General features: G+C 45.1%; 2 protein-coding genes across 2 annotated transcripts in view; both read left to right on the top strand.

The window, feature by feature from the left end:
* Window positions 1–24,127, top strand: part of LOC149980830 (uncharacterized) — a 94,520-nt gene that overhangs the window by 65,903 nt on the left and 4,490 nt on the right. The window lies entirely within an intron of this gene.
* Window positions 480–24,127, top strand: part of LOC110532943 (uncharacterized) — a 255,747-nt gene continuing 232,099 nt past the window's right edge. Inside the window, exon 1 of the mRNA XM_036987492.2 lies at window positions 480–1,142. The gene's annotated coding sequence lies outside the window, so the exon portion shown is untranslated. The remainder of the gene's footprint in view (window positions 1,143–24,127) is intronic.

Raw genomic sequence — 24,127 nt, 5'->3', positions numbered from 1 at the left:
CTGTGTTGTTGTATGTGTAGAACTGCTTTGCTTTAGGTCACAGTTGTAAATGAGAACTTGTTCTCAACTGGCCTACCTGGTTAAATAAAGGTGACAACAAATGTTCTTAAAAAAAATCTGTGTCATCTCTTTCTCATGAGTAGTTCAGTTTAGGTCAAACCGTGTTTAACAGTAGAATCTAAAACACCAACACATTATTACACAATATAACAAAATAATACAGCCATCTAAATAGAAATAGAGAGAGAGAGAGAGAGAGACGTGGGAAGAAGGAGAGAGGGACGGTGAGAGAAGAGGCTCCTTCCGCTCTCCAATCCCATCTGTTTGACACATAGATGGAGGGGGGGGACAGGCGAATGAAATGAAAACGAGGCCAGAGCCTGGCTGAGAGAGGGGAGAGGAGAGGAGGAGAGGAGGGGTGATGAGAGAAGACGGGGAGGGGCTGTTTGGAGAAAAGCAGGGAAAAAATTGAGAGAGGCAGGCTGGGGGGTTGGGCTCCGGGATCTGTGGTGTGTGTGTGTGTGTGTGTGTGTATGTTTGAGCGAGAGTGTGTGTGTATGCACTCTATTCCTTTCCTTTCTTTGTTTGACTACTGAGTAGAAAAAAAGCGAGACAGAAAAAGAGAGTGTGTGTGTGTGTGTGTGTGCGTGAGAGAGAGAGAGAGCGAGAGAGAGAGAGAGAGAGGGAGAGAGGGTGAGGGAAAGAGGGAGAGTAAAGAAAAAGGAGATCCAAAGCGAGAAGCACACACTTTCTTTCTGGAAGAGAGAGAGAGAGACAAAGACGCAATTCTATTTATGTATGATTTGTAGCCTTTTTAAAACACTGCATGCTTCTGACACCAGTGTCAGGTTGGGGGGCTGGTTGTGTGTGTGTGCGTGTATGTTTTTTTGTTGTGTGCATTGGTCTGTCACTGGGTGTGTGTGTGAGGGGAAGCCGGGTTCCCGGCCTCCGTGTCCGTCTGGTTTAAAGGGAACAGAAGGGAACAACACAAAGCTAGGGGCTGAATGTCGCTGCTGCTGGAGATTTGCTGAACTAGCCTGCCTTCGCTGCTCTGCTCTGCTCTGCCCTAGATAGCTAACACAACACACCCTCTGGATATTACTACAACTTAATCAGCACCTCTCAGCCTAACCCTGAACACGGTAAGAGCCTTCTCTTTGCACACACACACACACACACACACACACACACACACACACACACACACACACACACACACACACACACACACACACACACACACACACACACACACACACACACACACACTACTATCATGTGAACAAAGCAGAATGCTAGGGGTGTTTTAGCTAGCTTGCAAGCTAGCACCAAGAGTTGACAAAAGCAATCTGGAAGAAAAAAGTTGCTGTGCAGTGGAGAGAGAGACTGGGGTTGTGTGTGTGTGTGGAATGTAGCATACACAAAGAGAGATTGTGCCTCAGCTGGGATGTAGTGTGTTTATGATGCTGGCTGTCACTGACTTCTACCTGCTGGTGTTGGACTGAAAAAAGTAGTTTATTTTTCCTTCTCTCTTTCTCGTTCTCTCTCTCCCCTTCTATCTTGTTCTCTCTCTCTCCGTCTCCTTCTATCTCATTCTCTCTCTCTCTCCCCTTCTATGTTGTTTTCTCTCTCCTTCTATCTTGTTCTCTCTCTCTCTCTCTTTCTCTCTCTCTCCCCTTCTATCTTGTTTTCTTTCACCCCTTTTCTCTCACTCACTCTCTTTCACTCTCTCTCTCTCTCGTCTCTCTCTCTCTCACCCCTTCTGTCTTGTTCTCTCTCACACTCTCTCTCTCCCCTGTTCTCCCTCTCCCCCTACTCTTCTGTCTTGTTCTCTCTCTCCCCTTCTGTCTTGTTCTCTCTCTCTCCCCTTCTGTCTTGTTCTCTCTCTCGCCCCTTCTATCTTGTTCTCTCTCCACCCTTCTGTCTTGTTCTCTCTCCCCCTTCTATCTTGTTCTCTCTCTCCCCTTCTGTCTTGTTCTCTCTCTCTCCCCTTCTGTCTTGTTCTCCCTCTCCCCCTACTCTTCTGTCTTGTTCTCTCTCTCTCCCCTTCTGTCTTGTTCTCTCTCTCTCCCCTTCTGTCTTGTTCTCTCTCTCCCCTTCTGTCTTGTTCTCTCTCTCTCCCCTTCTGTCTTGTTCTCTCTCTCCCCCTTCTGTCTCGTTCTCGCTCTCTCTCCCCTTCTGTCTTGTTCTCTCTCTCCCCCTTCTGTCTCGTTCTCGCTCTCTCTCTCTCTCCCCTTCTGTCTTGTTCTCTCTCCCTCCCCTTCTATCTTGTTCTCTCTCCCTCCCCTTCTTTCTTGTTCTCTCTTTCTCCTTCTGTCTTGTTCTCTCTCCCCTATCTTGTTCTCTCTCTCCCCTTCTGTCTTGTTCTCTCTCTCCCCTTCTATCTTGTTCTCTCTCCCCCCTTCTGTCTTGTTCTTTCTCTCCCATTCTATCTTGTTCTCTCTCTCCCCCTTCTGCCTTGTTCTCTCTCTCCCCTTCTGTCTTGTTCTCTCTCTCCCCTTCTATCTTGTTCTTGCTCTCTCTCCACCCTTCTATCTTGTTCTCTCTCTCCACCCTTCTATCTTGTTCTCTCTCTCTCTCCACCCTTCTATCTTGTTCTCTCTCTCTCTCCACCCTTCTGTCTTGTTCTCTCTCTCCCTCCCCTTCTGTCTTGTTCTCTCTATCCCCCCCTTCTGTCTTGTTCTCTCTCTCTCCACCCTTCTATCTTGTTCTCTCTCTCCACCCTTCTGTCTTTTTCTCTCTCTCTCTACCCTTCTATCTTGTTCTCTCTCTCTCTCTCTCTCTCTCTCCACCCTTCTGTCTTGTTCTCTCTCTCTCGCCACCCTTCTGTCTTGTTCTCTCTCTCTCTCCCCCCTTATGTCTTGTTCTCTCTCTCCCCTTCTATCTTGTTCTCTCTCCCCCTTCTGTCTTGTTCTTTCTCTCCCATTCTATCTTGTTCACTCTCTCCCCCTTCTGCCTTGTTCTCTCTCTCCCCTTCTATCTTGTTCTTGCTCTCTCTCCACCCTTCTATCTTGTTCTCTCTCTCCACCCTTCTATCTTGTTCTCTCTCTCTCTCCACCCTTCTATCTTGTTCTCTCTCTCTCTCCACCCTTCTGTCTTGTTCTCTCTCTCCCTCCCCTTTTGTCTTGTTCTCTCTATCCCCCCCTTCTGTCTTGTTCTCTCTCTCTCCACCCTTCTATCTTGTTCTCTCTCTCCACCCTTCTGTCTTTTTCTCTCTCTCTCTACCCTTCTATCTTGTTCTCTCTCTCTCTCTCTCTCCACCCTTCTGTCTTGTTCTCTCTCTCTCGCCACCCTTCTGTCTTGTTCTCTCTCTCTCTCCCCCTTATGTCTTGTTCTCTCTCTCTCTCCACCCTTCTGTATTTTTCTCTCTCTCCATCTCCACCCTATTCCCTTTTATTCCCCCTCCTCCTCTCCTCTCCTCTAGGGATTGTCCTGGCCTCTCTCCTCCTTCGTTCTCTCTCTCTCGCTCTCTCTCTGTCTCGCTCTCTCTTTCTCTCCCTCGCTCCGTAATCACTTGATCCATTAATTCATTAGCACCGGAAGTTTATCCCTCACTCGTTCTCTTTTTCCAGTCGCCTGGTGCTCGGAGCCAGCAGACGCAGCGGTTCAGCCCGGGTCGACTGCTGTGCTAGTTTTAGAATAGATCTGACAGTGACAGTGTGCCTGTCTCTTCCGTCCATTATCGATCTATAAGGAAATATCTACGCTAGACAGACACACTAATCTGTTTATACTATAATCTGGACACACACTACACTACTACGAGTCCTAATCCTAGTTTTACATAGATATTTCTGTTGGGGGTGCTATTTCTAGTACAGCATATTTTACAGCATGTATATGTATATACAGTACCAGTCAAAAGTTTGGACACACCTACTCATTCAAGAGTTTTTCTTTATTTGAACTATTTTCTACATTGTAAAATAATGGTGAAGACATCACAACTACGAAATAACACATATGGAATCATGTAGTAAACAAAAAAGTGTTAAAAAAAATAACTAAATATATTTGAGATTCTTCAAAGTAGCCAGCCTTTGCCTTGATGACAGCTTTGCACACTCTTGGAATTCTCTCAACCAGCTTCATGAGGAATGCTTTTCCAATAGTCGGGAAGGAGTTCCCACATATGCTGAGCACTTATTGGCTGATTTTCGTTCACTCTGTAGTCCAACTCATGCCAAACCATCTCAGTTGGGTTGAGGTTGGGTGATTGTGGAGGCCAAGTCATCTGAATCAACACTCCATCATTCTCCTTCTTGGTCAAGTAGCCCTTACACAGCCTGGAGGTGTGTTTTGCGGTCATTGTCCTGTTGAAAAACAAATGATAGTCCCACTGAGCGCAAACCAGATGGGATGGCGTATCGCTGCAGAATGCTGTGGTAGCCATGCTGGTTAAGTGTGCCTTGAATTCTAAATAAATCACAGACAGTGTCACCAGCGAAGCACCCCCACACCATCACACCTCCTCCATGCTTCACGGTGGGAACCACACATACGGAGATCATCCGTTTACCTACTCTGCATCTCATAAAGACACGGCGGTTGGAACCAAAAATCTCACATTTGGACTCATCAGACCAAAGGACAGATTTCCACCGGTCTAATGTCCATTGCTTGTGTTTCTTGGTCCAAGAAAGTCTCTTCTTCATATTGCTGTCCTTTATTAATGGTTTCTGTGCAGCAATTCAACCCTGAAGGTCTGATTCACACAGTCTCCTCTGGACAGTTGATAAATACATTATTCCATATGTGTTATTTCATAGTTTTGATGTCTTCACTATTATTCTACAATGTAGAAAATAGTAAAAATAAAAAACACTTGCATGAATAGGTGTGTCCAAACCTTTGACTGGTACTGTATATGTAGGGAATATATTCCTAAATGTGTAGTATTTGATATTGATCTTGGGATATAAGTTTGAATTTTTGACAGTGGAGGCTGGTGGGAGGAGCTATAGGAGGTTGGGCTTAATTGAATGGCTGGAATGGAATAAATGGAACAGAGTCAAACATGTGGTTTCAATATGTTTGATGTGTTTGACTCCGTTCCATTGATTCCATTCCAACCATTACAATGAGCCCGTCCTCCTATAGCTCCTTCCACCAACCTCCACTGATTTCTAATAATGTTCATTACAACTGAAATATGAGATGAAGTGTTATTTAGTTGACTTATGAGGTGATGATGACAGTGGCCTCTGGCCAGGATGTCCTTGTAGCAACAAACCATTTCCTGCACCAGGCGTTATGACAAGGTGTGTGTGTGTGTGTGTGTGTGTGTGTGTGTGTGTGTGTGTGTGTGTGTGTGTGCGTCCTCTATCTTTTCCCTGGTGGTCGTCTGTTCCCTCTGCAGATGTGCACACACATAGGGGAGTAGGGGAGTGTGTGTGTGTGTTTGTGTGTGTGTGTGTGTGTGCGTGTGTGTGTATGTGGTTGTGCCACCCCCTGGGTCAGTCCCCCATGGCTGAAGGGTGGATTGTGCATTCATTGGAATGAAGGCGGTGATGGTGGAGGGTGGGGAGAGAGGGGGGAGTGGAGGGAGGGCGGGCGGGTGTGATTGAGTGTGCTGCCTGGAGAAGAAAGGGAGACAGAGGGAAGAGAGAGAGAAGGGGGGAGTGGGGAGGGGGGGGCTGGCTGGTGTTGTGCTTGAGAAACAGGAGGAGGAGGTGGAGTGGAATAGACAAACAGGGAGAGACAGAGAGAGAGACGGCAGGGTGTGTGTTAGGGGTGGCTGGCTTACTGGCTGGCGCCTGGGCTGGGACTGGGGGTTAGGACTGGGTTTTGGTTTAGGGGTCGGAGAGACTGGAGACTGGATTGGAGGAAAGAGAAATCCACATGCTTGGACTGACTTCCTTGTTTGTTCAAGTTTGTCTAGATTTGTGAGAGAAGCAGAGAAAGAGACACCAGAGAGAGAGAGAGAGAGAGTGTGTGCGTGTGTGTGTGTGTGTGTGTGTGTGTGTGTGTGTATGTGTGTGTGTGTGTGTGTGTGTGTGTGTGTGTGTGTGTGTGTGTGTGTGTGTGTGTGTGTGTGTGTGTGTGTGTGTGTGTGAGAGAGAGATAATTGTGACAGAGAGTTGTAAGAAAAACATAGGTGGACATGGTTTCCTGTGAGATGGAGACAGACTGGGATTTGTTTAGTTTAGTAAATGGATTCCAGTCACGTTAGGGACATCTCTGTTTTGGGGCTGTGGAGTGACACACTCACACTCTCACACACACACAAGTTTATTTTACGACCAAACAATTTATTCCCATTCAATATCCTATTCTCCCTAACCTCTAAACTTAACCTTTAACATAACCTTAAACGTAATCTTAACCCCTAACCCTAAACTTAACCCTAACTCCTAACCCTAATTCTAACCCTAAACCAAACCACTAAGCCTAAAATAGCCTTTTTCCATGTGGGGACCACCAAAATGAATCTTTCACAGTAGGAACATCTCTGTGCAGGGGCTGGGAAGGGACTAGTTTTACTGAACGAGCTGACAGACACACACACACACACACACACACATACAGTTGAAGTCGAAAGTTTACATACACTTAGGTTGGAGTCATGAAAACTCGTTTTTCAACCACTCCACAAATGTCTTGTTAACAAACTATAGTTTTGGCCAGTCAGTTAGGACATCTACTTTGTGCAGGACACAAGTAATTTTTCCAACAATTGTTTACAGACAAATTATTTCACTTATTGTATCAAAGCGTGTGCGAGGAAAGAGGCCTACAAACCTGACTCAATTATACCAGCTCTGTCAGGAGGAATGGGCCAAAATTCACCCAACTTATTGTAGGAAGCTTGTGGATGGCTACCCGAAACGTTTGACCCAAGTAATAAAAAAAAAGAAAGTAAAGGCAACGCTACCAAATACTAATTGATTGTATGTAAACTTCTGACCCACTGGGAATGTGATGAAAGAAATAAAAGCTGAAATAAATTATTCTCTCTACTGTTATTCTGACATTTCATATTCTTAAAATAAATTGGTGATCCTAACTGACCTAAGACAGGGAATTTTTACTAGGATTAAATGTCAGGAATTGTGAAAAACTGAGTTTAAATGTATTTGGCAAAGGTATATGTAAACTTCCGACTTCAACTGTACCACCTGTTACCTGCACCCCTTTACTCACCTGGCCCCTTGGCAAGCACTCCACTCCCCCTCTCTTCAACTCTTATGAGAGCACACCCTATTTACTCCGTATTGTGTGTGGAGTGGGTGTAGTACGTGTATTTGTATATGATCGTATGTGTGTTTGTGAGTCATTCTGTTCTTTCGTGTGACAGGGTTAAGCATGTGTGTGTGCGTGCGTTTGTTTCCTGGCAGGGATTTTATGGCTTTCTGGTAAAGACTAAAGACAGAGAGAATAAAAGAAGTAAGGAGAACCTAGGCCCCAAATTGAAATAGAATATCCCTGCCCTGTGTTTTTACTCCTCTCTGTAATTCTCTGAACAACAGAGTTGGTGTTCCTACTCCTTTTTTCACTCACTCTCATGTCATTTAGCAGACACTCTTATCCAGAGCGACATACAGGCGCAATTAGGGTTAAGTGGGGCACATCGACAGATTTTTCACCTAGTAATCTTGGGGATTCAAACCGGTGACGTTTCGATTACTGTCCCAGCGCTCTTAAAACCTCTTAGAACTACCCATCCCGGATCCGGTATATTTGTCATCAGCAACGCTGAATAGCATAGCGCAACAGTCAAGAAATATTACTAGAAAATATTCATATTCATGAAATCACAAGTGAAATATAGCGAAACACAGCTTAGCCTTTTGTTAATAACCCTATCGTCTCAGATTTTGAAATTATGCTTTACAGCGAAAGCAATACAAGCGTTTGTGTAAGTTTATCGATAGCCTAGCATAGCGTTATGTACACTTAGCATCAGGAAGCTTGGTCACGAAAATCAGAAAAGCAATCAAATGAACCGTTTACCTTTGATGATCTTCGGATGTTTTCACTCACGAGACTCCCAGATAAACAGCAAATGTTCCTTTTGTTCCATAAAGATATTTTTTGTATCCAAATACCTCCGTTAGTTTGGTGCGTTTATGCCCAGGAATCCACCGGAAATAGCGGTCACGACAACGCAGACAAAAAAATCAAAATTATATCCATAATGTCGACAGAATATGGCAAACGTTTTTTATAATCAATCCTCAAGGTGTTTTTCAAATATCTATTCGATAATATATCAACCGGGACAGTTGGCTTTTCACTAGGACCGGGAGAAACAATGGCCGCCTCTCTCTTTTGCGCAAAAATCACTCTGAGAGCCCCCACCTGACCACTTACGTAATGTGGTCGTTCACGCTCATTCTTCAAAATAAAGTCCTGAAACTATGTCTAAAGGCTGTAGACACCTTAGGGAAGCCATAGAGGGTTGATATCCCTTTCAATGGTCAATAGGGATGCATAGGAACACAGAGCTTTCAAAATAAGAGTCACTTCCTGATTGGATTTTTCTCATTATATGCATATTCTTGCATCTGGTCCTGAGAAATAGGCTGTTTACTTTGGGAACGTTCTTTTTCCAAAAATAAAAATAATGCCCCTTAGCTTCTAGGCTACCTTTCTCCTCCCTTATTTGTGTGTGTGTTGGACCGCCCAAACCAGGTTGGACCGCCCAAACCAGCATTTCTCTGTGAATGTGTTTGTGTGTATTCGACCCCTCCCTCCTCAGTGTGTGTGCGCGCGGAGTCGAGTGCGTGCCCCGGCTACAGTAACCAGGTGGTCCTTCTCCTTTGCCCATGACCCCGTCTGCCCCCTGTGACCTTGGGGTCACCCCTGAGATGCTCTCATCGATCAGCCCACCGGCTTACAGTAATGTATTAACCTGATTATGTTACCAGAGATGGAGGGAGGAGAGGAGAGGAAGGGGATCGATGGCTGTGATTACCATGATCGGAGAGGACAGAGGGGTCAGATTGGGGTCGCGGGGGGGGGGGGGGGGGGGCACTAATGTTCCTCTTGTGATGTGTATGTTGTATGTCATATCATGTTGCAGGTTGATGGTCAGGCTTTGCTGAGCTTTGTTTTTCTCCGATTATTTGTCAACACAGAACACCGTCGCTCCTCTCCTCCTCTCCTTGTCTTTACAAGCGCCACCTCTCCATAGCCACCTTCCCTACTCCTTCTCTTTTTCCAGCCATCTAATAATAATATTAATAATAATAATATAATACATGGGATTTCAAACACTTTTTATTTTAAGAACCAGGACACTGTACACCAAGGACACTCATTTCATCTCCCTTTACTTCTCCTTTTCCCTCCCCTCCTCACCGTCTCTCCTCCCTATCACTCAGCTGATTGTGTAGTATTACATACTGCATGCCAAATTGAACCCTGTTCCCTATATGGTCAAAAGTAGTGCACTAAATTGGGATAGGGTGCCATAAGGTATGCAGCCTGTGTCTCTCTGTGTTCTGTAGCTGAGTATCAGTGTGCCGGTCTAGGCTTGTTCTCCAGTGCACTCTGACCCCTAACTAGTTTATACTGAACCCTACGGCCCTAGCTAGGTTATGTATTGGCAGTGATAACACAACTCTAACTGTAGCTAGCTGTCACACACACATCACCATGGTTACGGTAGCTGGTGCAAGGCAAGCACTCTGCTAGATGACAGCTGAGCTGCCAGACGGAACTTGTTTTCTGAATATTGGTTCTATTATCTATTATACACTTAATTATGTTTGGTTATTCAGTTAGAATACGTTTAGATTTGCAATATGTTTTTTTTGTTGTTAGAGTACTTGACTCGTAGATAGGTATTGAGGCGTGTATATGAAGGTTTGCAGGTAAGAGGGAATGTTGTGTGCGTGTGTTTTTGACAATGAAGTGTGTTTGTGTGGAAGTGAAAAATGTGTTCATGTTATGTGAACATAACCACTGTTCTTTACGTGTGTGTGTATGCTTAGCTCTGTGTTTACAGTACAATCTCCCTGTGTGTGTGAGTGAGTGTGTGTTTGTGTGTGTGTGCAGACTTGTGTATGTCTTCTCTCAGACATATGTAACCTGATCCCACTCCTGTGGATCATGGAACAGACCTAGAGACCCTCTCTTCCCCTATCTCTCTGACTGTCTGCATATACTCCCTCTCTCCCCCTATCTCTCTGACTGTCTGCATATACTCCCTCTCTCCCCCTATCTCTCTGACTGTCTGCATATACTCCCTCTCTCCCCCTATCTCTCTGACTGTCTGCATATACTCCCTCTCTCCCCCTATCTCTCTGACTGTCTGCATGTACTCCCTCTCTCCCCTATCTCTCTGACTGTCTGCATATACTCCCTCTCTCCCCCTATCTCTCTGAGTGTCTGCATATATTCTCTCTCTCTACCTATCTCTCTGACTGTCTGCATATACTCCCTCTCTCCCCCTATCTCTCTGACTGTCTGCATATACTCCCTCTCTCCCCTATCTCTCTGACTGTCTGCATATACTCCCTCTATCCCCTATCTCTCTGACTGTCTGCATATACTCCCTCTCTCCCACTATCTCTCTGACTGTCTGCATATACTCCCTCTCTCCCCTATCTCTCTGAGTGTCTGCATATACTCCCTCTCTCCCCTATCTCTCTGACTGTCTGCATATACTCCCTCTCTCCCACTATCTCTCTGACTGTCTGCATATACTCCCTCTCTCCCCTATCTCTCTGACTGTCTGCATATACTCCCTCTCTCCACCTATCTCTCTGACTGTCTGCATATACTCCCTCTCTCCCCTATCTCTCTGACTGTCTGCATATACTCCCTCTATCCCCCTATCTCTCTGACTGTCTGCATATACTCCCTCTCTCCACCTATCTCTCTGAGTGTCTGCATATATTCTCTCTCTCTACCTATCTCTCTGACTGTCTGCATATACTCCCTCTCTCCCCTATCTCTCTGACTGTCTGCATATACTCCCTCTCTCCCCCTATCTCTCTGAGTGTCTGCATATATTCTCTCTCTCTACCTATCTCTCTGACTGTCTGCATATACTCCCTCTCTCCCCTATCTCTCTGACTGTCTGCATATACTCCCTCTCTCCCCCTATCTCTCTGAGTGTCTGCATATATTCTCTCTCTCCACCTATCTCTCTGAGTGTCTGCATATACTCCCTCTCTCCCCCTATCTCTCTGAGTGTCTGCATATACTCCCTCTCTCCACCTATCTCTCTGGCTGTCTGCATATACTCCCTCTCTCCCCCTATCTCTCTGAGTGTCTGCATATATTCTCTCTCTCTACCTATCTCTCTGACTGTCTGCATATACTCCCTCTCTCCCCTATCTCTCTGACTGTCTGCATATACTCCCTCTCTCCCCTATCTCTCTGACTGTCTGCATATACTCCCTCTCTCCCCCTATCTCTCTGACTGTCTGCATATACTCCCTCTCTCCACCTATCTCTCTGACTGTCTGCATATACTCCCTCTCTCCCCCTATCTCTCTGACTGTCTGCATATACTCCCTCTCTCCCACTATCTCTCTGAGTGTCTGCATATATTCTCTCTCTCCCCCTATCTCTCTGACTGTCTGCATATACTCCCTCTCTCCCCCTATCTCTCTGACTGTCTGCATATACTCCCTCTCTCCACCTATCTCTCTGACTGTCTGCATATACTCCCTCTCTCCCCCTATCTCTCTGACTGTCTGCATATACTCCCTCTCTCCCCCTATCTCTCTGACTGTCTGCATATACTCCCTCTCTCCCCCTATCTCTCTGACTGTCTGCATATACTCCCTCTCTCCACCTATCTCTCTGGCTGTCTGCATATACTCCCTCTCTCCACCTATCTCTCTGACTGTCTGCATATACTCCCTCTCTCCCCCTATCTCTCTGACTGTCTGCATATACTCCCTCTCTCTACCTATCTCTCTGACTGTCTGCATATACTCCCTCTCTCCCCCTATCTCTCTGACTGTCTGCATATACTCCCTCTATCCCCCTATCTCTCTGAGTGTCTGCATATACTCCCTCTATCCCCCTATCTCTCTGACTGTCTGCATATACTCCCTCTATCCCCCTATCTCTCTGACTGTCTGCATGTACTCTTTCATCTGCCACTCCCTCCCAAGGCCCTCTCTAGCTCTCTCATATGTAACCTGATCCCACTCCTGTGGATCATGGAACAGACCTAGAGACCCTCTCTTCCCCTATCTCTCTGACTGTCTGCATATACTCCCTCTCTCCCCCTATCTCTCTGACTGTCTGCATATACTCCCTCTCTCCCCCTATCTCTCTGACTGTCTGCATATACTCCCTCTCTCCCACTATCTCTCTGACTGTCTGCATATACTCCCTCTCTCCCCTATCTCTCTGACTGTCTGCATATACTCCCTCTCTCCCCCTATCTCTCTGACTGTCTGCATATACTCCCTCTCTCCCCCTATCTCTCTGACTGTCTGCATATACTCCCTCTCTCCACCTATCTCTCTGGCTGTCTGCATATACTCCCTCACTCCCCCTATCTCTCTGACTGTCTGCATATACTCCCTCTCTCCCCCTATCTCTCTGACTGTCTGCATATACTCCCTCTCTCCCCCTATCTCTCTGACTGTCTGCATATACTCCCTCTCTCCCCCTATCTCTCTGACTGTCTGCATATACTCCCTCTCTCCCACTATCTCTCTGAGTGTCTGCATATATTCTCTCTCTCTACCTATCTCTCTGACTGTCTGCATATACTCCCTCTCTCCCCTATCTCTCTGACTGTCTGCATATACTCCCTCTCTCCCCTATCTCTCTGACTGTCTGCATATACTCCCTCTCTCCCACTATCTATCTGACTGTCTGCATATACTCCCTCTCTCCACCTATCTCTCTGACTGTCTGCATATACTCCCTCTCTCCCCCTATCTCTCTGACTGTCTGCATATACTCCCTCTCTCCCCCTATCTCTCTGACTGTCTGCATATACTCCCTCTCTCCCCCTATCTCTCTGACTGTCTGCATATACTCCCTCTCTCCACCTATCTCTCTGGCTGTCTGCATATACTCCCTCTCTCCCCCTATCTCTCTGAGTGTCTGCATATATTCTCTCTCTCTACCTATCTCTCTGACTGTCTGCATATACTCCCTCTCTCCCCTATCTCTCTGACTGTCTGCATATACTCCCTCTCTCCCCCTATCTCTCTGACTGTCTGCATATACTCCCTCTCTCCACCTATCTCTCTGACTGTCTGCATATACTCCCTCTATCCCCCTATCTCTCTGAGTGTCTGCATATATTCTCTCTCTCCCCCTATCTCTCTGACTGTCTGCACATATTCCCTCTCTCCCCCTATCTCTCTGACTGTCTGCATGTACTCTTTCATCTGCCACTCCCTCCCAAGGCCCTCTCTAGCTCTCTCTCTCAATTCATTTTCAATTCAATTTCAATTTAAGGGCTTTATTAGCATGGGAAACATATGTTAACATTGCCAAAGCAAGTGAAGTAGATAATATACAAAAGTGAAATAAGAAACAACATTTTTTTACTGGAAACATTACACTCATAAAGTTCCAAAAGAATAAAGACATTACAAATGTCATATTATATATCTATCTCTCTCACACCCCTCTTTCTCTACACTTTTCTATCCCCCTTTCCCTCTCTCTCCTCTTCTCTGTCCCCCTCTCCCCCTTCCCTCTCTCTCCCTCTCTCTCTCTCTCTCTCTCTCTCTCCCTCTCTCTCTCCTCTTCTCTGTCCCCCTCTCCCCTTCCCTCTCTCTCTTTCCCTCTCTCTCCTATTCTCTGTCCCCCTCTCCCCCTTCCCTCTCTCTCTTTCTCCCTCCCGCACTCTCTCTCTCTCTCTCTCTCTCTCTCTCTCCCTCTCTCTCTCCTCTTCTCTGTCCCCCTCCCCCCTTCCATCTCCCTCCCTCTCTCTCCCTCTCTCTCCTTTTCCCTCCCTCCCTCTCTCTCTCGCTCTCTCTCTCCCTCTCTCTCTCCTCTTCTCTGTCCCCCTCCCCTCTTCCATCTCTCTCTCTCTCTCTCTCTCTCTCTCTCTCGGAGTGCATGCTGGGAGTGAGTCGTCAAGCAGGAGTGATTGTGAGAACGAATGGAATTTCTTTTCACTCTATTGGGTTTTGGTATGTACATATATATATATATATATATTGATTAGTTTAGTTGTTTTACGGATATATTGTTTAACTATCACTAAGCACGTATAGGGGTGGTGGGATCTTTGAGGTTGGTTTTTCGCGAGGGCACAACCAGCGGGTGGGGCTGGTTGCAATGGCCACTCGCGGAAATGTAGAGTTTGAAAAACTTAGTCGGAGGCATGGAGTAAAAATTCCTGCTGCGGCTGGGTGTTCAGTGGAAGAATGTAGCTTGGCTGTGGGTGCTATCATTGGGTATGATAGCATTAAATCAGCCTCAAGGATGAATAGCGCTGTAGTGATATTCTTAGATTCAATTGAAAAGGTGAATAAGATAGTTGAGAGGGGTGTTGTGTTGCGGGAGACACAGACGCCGGTATTTCCGCTTATGAATCCTGCGAAGAAAGTTATGCTTTCTAACGTGCCACCATTTGTTAGAGATGAAGTGTTAGAGCGAGAGTTATCTCGCCATGGTCAAATCGTATCTACAATAAAGAAGGTTCTTTTTGGATGCAAATCTCCGTTGTTGAAACATGTCGTGTCTCATAGGAGACAAGTGCATATGATTTTAAAAAAGGAAGGAGATGAACTGAATTTAGCGTTTAGTTTTAAGATTGATGGATTTGATTATGTCTTTTATGCATCTACTGAATCAATGAAATGTTTTGGATGTGGAAGAGAGGGGCATTTGGTGCGTAATTGTCCCGAGAATGAACGCGCTGAGCCTGGTAGTAGCTTTAGTGCGGGTGCAACTAACGTACCACAGCGAAGGGATGAAAATACTACAGGTGTAGGGGAAGAGAGAAGGTGGGCAGATGTGGTTGGAAAAGTAGGAGAGGAAGGCATTGTGGATACGGGGGCAATTGTGGTAGATCAGAACAAAGAGGGAGGGGAAACACTAGGTGAGATTGCGACTGCCGTCGCTGAGGTGGTGCTGGAAAATGAAATTGGAGGTCAAGAGGAGATTGAAATAACGGAAAAAGAAGCGGATGTTTTCAAAATACCGAGGAGTAAAAGGAAGAATTTAAGGGGTGGTGAAGGGTCTAATTCTAAGAGAAAGGTAGAGATGGATAAATCAGGTGAAGATGAACAGGTTGTAGAGATGGGGTTTTCTTCTGGGGAGGATAGCGAGAGTGAGTCATCTGACGCGTCACAACAATATAGTGAGATAGATGGGGTGGAAGGGAGGTATGGGATCGAGAAGATACGTCAATTTCTGAAGTTGACAAAAGGGAAGAAATATATGCAGGATTACAATGTAACTGATTTTTTCCCTGAACGTGAATTGTTTATTGAATCAGCAAAGTTTCTGATGTCAAAAATTACAGGGGGAGGTTTGAAAAGCCCTGAAATTGCTAGACTCAAGAAAGTGGTCACGAGAGTAATAAGTGATGCAAATTCTAAAGAAAATGAAAGAGTTCAGTTGCAGTTTTAACTCTGTAAAGAGATGTGGTGGCTGTATCTTCCTCTGTATTTTTTTCTTATCCATGAGCAGTTTTAAGATCTCTTCTTTAAACGTAAATGGGGCAAGAGATGTTAAAAAAAGAGCCATGGTGTATGAGTTAATGAGGGGAAAGGGAAGTGACATAATTTTTCTACAAGAAACGCATAGTAATTTGGAAAATGAAGTTATGTGGCAACAGGAGTGGGGGGGGACAGTGGTGTGTAGTCATAAAAACTCAAAAAGTGGGGGTGTGGTTATCTTGTTCTCAAAAGGGTTTTTGCCTTTGTCATATGAGGTTGAAGAGGTAGTTGAGGGGAGGTTATTAAAAGTTAGAGCAAGGTATGAAAACATCAATATGTGTCTGATAAATGTATATGCCCCAGTGGTGACAGTTGAGAGGGTATGTTTTTTAGAGACATTATCAAATACCATTGAGAAATGTAACAAAGAAGATTATTTGTTTATTGCTGGGGATTTTAACTGCACAGTTAGCGATTTAGATAGAAATCACCAAGAACCTCATATAGCCTCAAGGACGTTTTTAAAACGCCTTATTGTAACAAATGAACTGTGTGATATTTGGCGGAGTCAACATGAAGGAACAAGGCAGTACACCTGGGCGCATGTGAGAGAGAACATCATCTCTATGGCCAGGTTAGATAGGTTTTATGTTTTTGAGCATCAATCTCAGGTCTGTAAATCAAGTGTGATAACTCCAGTGGGATTTTCTGATCATTGTTTAATAACAGAGGTGGTGTTCATTAACGATGTAAAACCTAAAAGCGCATACTGGCATTTTAATATAACTTTATTGAGTGATGCTCACTTCAGGAAATGTTTCAGTATTTTTTGGGAGAGGTGGAGGGCTCAAAAGGCCAGTTTTGTATCCCTTCAACAATGGTGGGATATAGGGAAAATACAGATTCAACAATTTTGTAATCAATACACGAGGAATGTCACCAAGGATATCACCAGATCAATGAAAGCCCTAGAGATTGAAATAGTGGAACTCATGACGTTGGTTGAGACCACAGGAGATCGAGGCCATACTCAGGCCCTCAAGAGGAGAAAAGCTGCATTGGCAGATCTGCTGGGTATCAGAGCACAGGGGGCACTGGTGAGAAGTAAATTTCAGGGCATATCTGAAATGGATGCCTCATCCAAATTTTTCTTTGGTTTAGAGAAAAAGAATGGACAAAGAAAAATTATTCATTGTCTCAAATCAGCTGTTGGACAAGAGCTCACTAGCCCTAGTGAAATCAGAAAGAGGGCAGTAGAGTTCTATGCTGAGCTCTACAAGTGTGAGTACAAAGAGGACAAAACAGTGACACAGCAGTTCTTTGATGGGCTCCCAAAGGTGCCTGCAGAAGCTCAGGTTGAGCTTGAGCAACCATTGTCTTTGCAGGATTTATACACTGCATTAAATGGCATGGAAAATGGAAGGGCACCAGGCATTGATGGGCTTCCCGTTGACTTTTTTAAGTCTTTTTGGGCTATGTTGGGAGAGGATTGGTTAGAAGTAGCTAATGATAGTTTAACCGGAGGGTTACTACCAATAAGCTGCAGAAGGGCTGTCCTCACCCTACTGCCCAAAAAGGGTGACCCGAGGGAGGTGAAGAACTGGAGGCCGGTGGCTTTATTGTGTACTGATTATAAGATATTGTCAAAGGCTTTGTCCAACAGGCTGAGGGAGGTGATGGGGCAAATCATACATACGGATCAGTCCTACTGTGTTCCTGGCAGGCAGATAGGGGATAACATTTCTCTGATTCGTGATTTTTTGGACGTCTCTAGGGCTATTGGGTTGGATGCTGGTCTAATTTCAATTGATCAGGAAAAGGCATTTGACCGAGTTGAACATCAATATTTATGGCACACGTTTGAGGCGTTTGGGTTCAGCTCTGGTTTTATTGCCATGATAAAGGTGATATATGGTGACATTGAAAGTGTATTGAAAGTTAACGGTGGTTTGAGTGCTCCTTTTAAAGTGTGTAGAGGTATTAGGCAGGGATGTTCTATGTCTGGGATGTTATATGCTATTGCTATAGAGCCACTACTAAATAGCATTAGAAGTCGCATTGCAGGGGTGTGCCTTTCAGAGGATATTCCTCCTATTCGTCTTTCAGCCTATGCTGATGATGTAGTTGTGTTAGTGAAAAATCAAGCGGAGGTGGATAGCTTGAGTCTAATGGTTGATCGTTTTAGGGGAATATCCTCTGCAAAGGTAAATTGGGAAAAGAGTTGTGCTTTACAGATTGGAGAATGGTCTGGAGGGATCATGGCTTTGCCAGGGGGGCTGGAATGGTGTAAGGGAGGTTTTAAGTATCTTGGAGTGTATCTAGGAGATGAGGGGACTATGGAAAAAAATTGGAGTGGGGTGGTTGAAATGGTGGAAGGGAGGATGAGGAGATGGCGTTGGTTACTATCTCGTATGTCATATAGAGGGCGCACTATTATAGTTAACAATGTGATTGCCTCTGCACTGTGGCATCGGTTGTCAGTTTTAGAACCACCATCTGGCCTTCTGGCTAAGATACAGGCAATTATTGTGGATTTCTTTTGGGATAAATATCACTGGGTTCCACAAAGTGTTTTGTATTTGTCAAAAGAGGAGGGGGGACAAGGTCTTGTACATCTTGCTAGTAGGGCTGCTGCTTTCCGGTTTCAGTTCATTCAAAGGCTGCTTTATGGACCGGAAAGTGTGGTGTGGAGAGGGGTGGCAGGTCTTATATTACAGAGGGTTGGAGGATTAGGTTTAAAGAAGGCTTTATTTCTGGTTGATAGTAGCCAGATTTCTAGGGAGGGAGTACCTCCGTTTTATAGAGGCCTTCTCAGAGTGTGGAGCATAATGAAGGTGTCCAGAAGAACTTCAGCGGAGTCAGTGCATTGGCTGTTGGAGGAACCTCTGGTGTATGGGGCGAGACTGGACTGTACAACTGCAGCTGTTCCACATTTCTCCAAGATTCTGGTGAAGGGGAAAATCATCACCTTAAGACAGTTAATGGCCATGGCTGGGCCCGCCTTAATGGATGGAAGAAGGGTGGCAGAACATTTGGGGATGAGGTCGGAAAGGATTGTCGGACAAATGCTGGGGAGCTGTAGGAAGGCTCTGTCAGCGGAAGAATGGGATATGCTTAGTAGCCACAAGAAGAAGGTGCAAGATGAAGACGTCTCATTTCCAAAACTAGGGATTACACCAAATATCCCAGAGTCAGAAAGAAAGGCGTTATTGCTGGATTTGAGAGGGTTGGAGGAGGTGGGTTTGGATGAGGTGAATGGGAAGGAATTGTATAGGGGGTGTGTCAAGGTGTTGAATAAAGATAAATTGAAAAATAGAAAAGATACTCCATGGAGGGTAAAATTGGGCATTGATGACAAGGTAAAGCCAGCATGGAGAGCACTGTACAAACCACCGTTACAAAAGGGTACTGGTGATATGCAATGGAGGGTTTTACATGGCATCATTGCAGTTAATGCTTTTGTATCTGTTATTAACTCAGATGTTAGAGATGGATGTCCTTTTTGTAATATAAGAGAAACCATTTTTCACTGTTTTATGGAGTGTGAGAGGATAAAACCGCTATTGGAAATGTTGGAATCTTTGTTTAAAGCTGTAGGGGAGTTTTTCAATAACACTGTTTTTATTTTGGGGTTTCAATATAGTAAACAACAGAAAAGAAAATGTCAAATGTTAAATTTTATTTTGGGACAAGCTAAGATGTCAATTTTTCTGAGTAGGAAACATAAGATAGAAACGGGATATGGGCAGGATGTAAGATGTGTTTTTAAAGGTTTAGTGAAAGCAAGAATAAAAGTAGATTTTGAGTTCTTTTCAGCTGTAAAAGATCTCCTATTATTTGAGGAGAAGTGGGCCTACGAAGGAGCGCTTTGTTTTGTAGAGGAGGGGAAATTATTTTTTGCTGCTGAAATAAGTTGAATGTATATGTTATGTATTTATTTTTGTTTAGGAATAACATTTGTTGTTTCATTTCTGAAAAGGCAGTGTGTCATTATTTATGTTAACACTTGAGTAAAAAATAAAGGTTTTATAAAAACTCAAACTCTCTCTCCCTCTCTCTTTCATCTTCTCTGTCCCCCCTCTCCCCCTTTCATCTCTCTCTCTCTCCCTCCTCCCCCCCTCTCTCTTATCAGTATCTCTTACAGCAGAGAGGGTCAGTGTTGTGTTGATGTAGTAATTGATTTCTGGGTTTTCTTTTGTCTGGCTGGTGTTAGATGTCTGGAGCCCTAATCCACCATACACAGTCCTGCTCCTCTGGAATGAGCTACTGTGGAGCCAGCGCCACACACACACACACACACACACACACACACACACACACGCGCGCGCACACGCACACACGCACGCACACACGCAAACACACACACACACACACACAGTGGTTCTGTGGGGGTATGTGAGTCCTAGACAACCCAGGAGTGGAGTGTGTCTGAGTCTCTCCCCCAGACACCTCCACATCAGCTAAGCCCAGTGGACACGCTGCTCAGAACAAAGACTCCATTATACACATGACCAAAAGTATGTGGACACCTGCTCGTCGAACATCTCATTCCAAAATCATGGGCATTATTATGGAGTTGGTCCCCCCTTTGCTGCCATAACAGCCTCCACTCTTCTGGGAAAGCTTTCCACTAGACTTCCTCTCGTTCAGCCACGAGAGCATTAGTGAGGTCGGGCACTGATATTGGCCGATTAGGCCTGGCCCGTAGCCCCACAACATTATTCCTCATCCACCAAACTTTACAGTTGGCACTATGCATTGGGGCAGGGAGCGTTCTCCTGGCATCCACCAAACCCAGATTTGTTTGTCGGACTGCCTGATAGTGAAGCGTGATTCATCACTCCAGAGAACGCGTTTCCACTGCTCCAGAGTTCAATGGCAGCGAGCTTTACACAACTCCAGCTTGTGTGTGGCTGCTCGGGTGGAAACCCATTTCATGAAGCTCCCGACTAACAGTTCTTGTGCTGACGTTGCTTCCAGAGGCGGTTTGGAACTCGGTAGTGAGTGTTGCGACTGAGGACAGACAATTTTTACATGCTACCCGCTTCAACACTCAGAGGTCCCGTTCTGTGAGCTTTTGTGTTCTACCACTTCGTGGCTGAACCGTTGTTGCTCCTAGACGTTTCCACAACAACAGCACTTACAGCTGACCAGGGCAGCTCTAGCAGGGCAGAAATTTGATGGTGGCATCACCTGTGGCATCCTGTGACGGTGCCACGTTGATAGTCAGTGCAGAGGAGCAGGTTACATCCACACATACTGTATAGGAGGCCAGAATGAACACACAGAACTATGTCTATGTTAGGCTACACACTAAACAAACACTAGAGGAAACACACGATTTCATCCATTCACACTAGTGTTGAGTTCTCTGATTCAGAGGGGGCTGGGTTAAATGCAGGAGACATTTCAGTTGAATGCATTCAGTTGTACAACTGACTAGGTATCCCCCTTTCCCTTTCATTTGAGTGCTTCTGTGTAGTTCTTGTTCTTTTGAATTGGAACTTCAGTCAGTCTCTCTATCTCCTCTGGCCGTTGCTCAATAGATATTATGTCAAGTGCATATTGGGGTGGGTGGGTGGGTGGGTGGGTGGGTGTGTGTGTGTGTGTGTGTGTGTGTGTGTGCGTGTGTGCGTGCGTGTGTGCGTGCGCGTGCGTAACTAGTTCAGTGGCATTAGGTAACGTTCTATTTGGAGCATAATTGCCTAGATGTGTCGTGCATCCTAAAGGGAATGGTGTGGTTGTAGGCTATGCGCAACCTGCGTCCCAAATGTCCCCCTATTTCCTAGTGCACTTTATATGTTTACTGGTCAAACGTAGTGCACGATAGGGAACAGGGGTGCCATTTGGGACGGATGCATAATGACATATGGAGACCATATTAGGCCAGTATGTCAACACAGCTGCTTACGTATGCCTGGCAGGATGTAACATTCAGATACACACACACACACACTTGCTGTAGAACCATATCTATTAGCAGTAGGAGTGTGAAGAGTAATAGCTCCTTTGTAGCTCAGTTGGTAGAGCATGGTGCTTGTAGGGTTAGTGGATTCAATTCCTGGGACCACCCATATGTAAGATGTACTCCCGCTTTGAGTGCATACATAATGAAGTCGCTTTGAATAAAAGTGTCTGCTAAATGGCATATTATGAGAAAGGCTTAGTCATATCCATTAGGGGGGATAGATATCCAATGTTTTTCAATGCTGTTCTTTATCTTAGGCTCTGAATGAATTCATTTATGTCTTGCTTATCAGTTCTGTATGAAGTTGTAGTCATTTCTGCAATCTCCTATTTATAAGCTCGAGGGTCGTCCCATGTCCTTTCAGCGAGCCACGACACCCAGCATCTCAGATTGTTCTCACATCGTTTCTGTAGTTAGGATAAGTTTTCCGGAAGCAATATTTTGTTGAAATATAATTTGATCTTTGATAAATTAAGCGAATTGATTGCACCCAAATTGGCCATTTCAATTGATATGATCTATATAGTATTAAATCATTATTGTACCTAGCCTCTGATTTGGACCAAAATAAAATCTAACATTGAGTAAGAAATGAGAAATCCAAAGTAGTCAAAAGCCAACCACGGAACCTGCTTACACCCCATGCCCCTCCCACACACCCCATGCCCCTCCCACACACCCCATGCCAACCCCACCCCAACAACGAGTATATACAGTAGCATCAGTTCTCTTTGTTTGACAAGGAGTATGGAGCTGCAGCTCAGAGAATTGTTTCTTCATCCTATGTGATGTATTCTCGGGGAATCTGGCTATGTTTTTCCCCCTGTTCAGAGAAATTAGTAATTGAAGTTGTTGGGTTTATGTCCCATCCCACATCCTTTGCATTTGAAACAGTGGCCAGGTAAACAAAACCAGAGCATATTGTATTTTTTTATTTTACCTATATTTAACCAGGTAGGCCAGTTCACCTTTATTTAACCAGGTAGGCTAGTTGAGAACAAGTTCTCATTTACAACTGCGACCTGGCCAAGATAAAGCATAGCAGTGTGAACAGACAACACAGAGTTACACATGGAGTAAACAATAAACAAGTCAATAACACAGTAGAAAAAAAGAGAGTCTATATACATTGTGTGCAAAAGGCATGAGGAGGTAGGCAAATAATTACAATTTTGCAGATTAACACTGGAGTGATAAATGATCAGATGGTCATGTACAGGTAGAGATATTGGTGTGAAAAAGAGCAGAAAAGTAAATAAATAAAAACAGTATGGGGATGAGGTAGGTAAAATTGGGTGGGCTATTTACCGATAGACTATGTACAGCTGCAGCGATCGGTTAGCTGCTCAGATAGCAGATGTTTGAAGTTGGTGAGGGAGATAAAAGTCTCCAACTTCAGCGATTTTTGCAATTCGTTCCAGTCACAGGCAGCAGAGAACTGGAACGAAAGGCGGCCAAATGAGGTGTTGGCTTTAGGGATGATCAGTGAGATACACCTGCTGGAGCGCGTGCTACGGGTGGGTGTTGCCATCGTGACCAGTGAACTGAGATAAGGCGGAGCTTTACCTAGCATGGACTTGTAGATGACCTGAAACCAGTGGGTCTGGCGATGAATATGTAGCGAGGGCCAGCCGAATAGAGCATACAGGTCGCAGTGGTGGGTGGTATAAGGTGCTTTAGTGACAAAACGGATGGCACTGTGATAAACTGCATCCAGTTTGCTGAGTAGAGTGTTGGAAGCTATTTTGTGGATGACGTCGCCGAAGTCGAGGATCGACGTGAGTGAAGGAGGCTTTGTTGCGGAATAGAAAGCCGACTCTAGATTTTATTTTCGATTGGAGATGTTTGATATGAGTCTGGAAGGAGAGTTTACAGTCTAGCCAGACACCTAGGTACTTATAGATGTCCACATATTCAAGGTCGGAACCATCCAGGGTGGTGATGCTAGTCAGGCGTGCAGGTGCAGGCAGCGAACGGTTGAAAAGCATGCATTTGGTTTTACTATCGTTTAAGAGCAGTTGGAGGCCACGGAAGAGTGTTGTATGGCATTGAAGCTCGTTTGGAGGTTAGATAGCACAGTGTCCAAGGACGGGCCGGAAGTATATAGAATGGTGTCGTCTGCGTACAGGTGGATCAGGGAATCGCCCGCAGCAAGAGCAACATCATTGATATATACAGAGAAAAGAGTCGGGCCGAGAATTGAACCCTGTTGCACCCCCATAGAGACTGCCAGAGGACCGGACAGCATGCCCTCCGATTTGACACACTGAACTCTGTCTGCAAAGTAGTTGGTGAACCAGGCAAGGCAGTCATCAGAAAAACCGAGGCTACTGAGTCTGCCGATAAGAATATGGTGATTGACAGAGTCGAAAGCCTTGGCAAGGTATATGTTGCTGTCATACGTGGTCCGTAGACTGCGTACAGGGTAAGAAACCAATATGTCATTTTGTAATTTGGGTGAACTATCCCTTTAACAATATGACCTAATAGCAGGAACAGCACCATCTAGTGGTCAGAACCTGGTAATATCAGGATGCAGGATGGGACATTAACCCAACAACTTCGATGACAAATTTGTCTGAACAGGGTTCAACTAAATAATGTTGCAGGAATG

Source organism: Oncorhynchus mykiss, chromosome 9 (assembly GCF_057628025.1).
Source record: "Oncorhynchus mykiss isolate SJ-2025 chromosome 9, ASM5762802v1, whole genome shotgun sequence".
In the NCBI taxonomy this organism is placed as follows: Eukaryota; Metazoa; Chordata; class Actinopteri; order Salmoniformes; family Salmonidae; genus Oncorhynchus; species Oncorhynchus mykiss.
This window is presented reverse-complemented; position numbering and strand designations above follow the sequence as displayed.